Source organism: Panthera tigris, chromosome F2 (genome assembly GCF_018350195.1).
Source record: "Panthera tigris isolate Pti1 chromosome F2, P.tigris_Pti1_mat1.1, whole genome shotgun sequence".
In the NCBI taxonomy this organism is placed as follows: Eukaryota; Metazoa; Chordata; class Mammalia; order Carnivora; family Felidae; genus Panthera; species Panthera tigris.
In genome coordinates, this window is record NC_056676.1 from 17,558,796 (window position 1) to 17,560,443 (window position 1,648).

General features: G+C 39.0%; 1 non-coding gene across 1 annotated transcript; it reads left to right on the forward strand.

The window, feature by feature from the left end:
• Window positions 1-707: 707 nt before the first annotated feature.
• Window positions 708-811, forward strand: LOC122235193. Its single transcript, XR_006213319.1, has one exon. It is a non-coding gene; the product is annotated as a U6 spliceosomal RNA (small nuclear RNA).
• Window positions 812-1,648: the final 837 nt, after the last annotated feature.

Genomic DNA, 1,648 nt, shown 5'->3' on the forward strand with positions numbered 1-1,648 from the left:
CCTCTGTAATGGCTTGAACAGATTAGTACTTTTGACTGTTGAGGCCCTAATAGTTCTATAAATGATCTTTCCAAGCTGGAAATGGGTTTATTAGCATGGATAGGAAAAATTGTGGCTATATATAGGATGTTCTTTACTGTGGCAGTATCGATGTTAGGACATGATGGTCCTAATGAGTACCTAGCCATTGCTTTTCTGTCTCAGAGCTTGACAAGGATGAGATGAGTCAGGTTAAAGGTTAGATGTATAAAAACAAGTGTGTAGACCTCCAACTAAAGCATCACAATGGCAAATCTAATGTAGTTTTAGAGCAGATACATTATGTTGACATCATTATTGGACAGTCTTGTAGAATTAAGTCCCAGGTCGCCTGAAAGCACACTTAGGTAGTGCAAAGAATGGCCAGGGCCACAGATCATCTCTTACAGCACCCCAGGAGGGTAAATCATTGAACCAGACAGCTACTGGAAATGATTTATGAAGACACATCAAATGTTGTACCTTGCAAAACAATTTATCATTTTCAAGTCTGGAAATAATTTCACATCGTCAATATTAGGAACACAAACTATTAGTTATGAATAATACCAACTTGGAAAGTTTCAGTGTAATGAGATTCATGGGAACTACTGACAACTATATGCATAATCTCATTTGTGTAAATCCTACAAGAATGTTTAGTGATACATATTTGTAATAAAACTGCCGTGCCTGCTTCGGCAGCACATATACTAAAATTGGAACGATACAGAGATTAGCAAGGCCCCTGCGCAAGGATGACACGCAAATTTGTGAAGCGTTCCATATTTTTGAGGGTGCGGAGAAAAAGGAACCCTCTTGCACTGTTGGTGGGAATGCAAATTGGTGCAGCCACTCTGCACTCTGGAAAACACTTTCCACTCTGGAAAACAGTGTGGAGGTTCCTCAAAAATTAAAAATAGACCTACCCTATAACCCAGCAATAGCACTGCTAGGAATTTACCCAAGGGATACAGGAATACTGATGCATAAGGGCACTTGTACCCCAATGTTTATAGCAGCACCCTCAACAATAGCCAAATTATGGAAAGAGCCTAAATGTCCATCAACTGATGAATGGATAAAGAAATTGTGGTTTATATACATGATGGAGTACTATGTGACAATGAGAAAGAATGAAATATGGCCCTTTGTAGCAACATGGATGGAAATGGAGAGTGTTCTGCTAAGTGAAATAAGCCATACAGAGAAAGACAGATACCATATGGTTTCACTCTTATGTGGATCCTGAGAAACTTAACAGAAACCCACGGGGGAGGGGAAGGAAAAAAAAAAGAGGTTAGAGTGGAAGAGAGCCAAAGCATAAGAGACTCTTAAAAACTGAGAATAAACTGAGGGTTGATGGGGGGGGTGGGTGATGGGTATTCAGGAGGGCACCTTTTGGGATGAGCACTGGGTGTTGCATGAAAACCAATTTGACAATAAATTTCATATATTGAAAAAAAATAAATATTAAAAAAATTTAAAAAAATAAAAATAAAAAATAAAACTGCTATCCTTCCCACTCAGCTCAAAAAGCTAAGAGCCAGGATACAAAATCCCAGATGAGAGGCACCTCAGGAGTTATGACGGTAGGTAGGTTGAAGGCAGGAGTTATGTGATAGGTAAA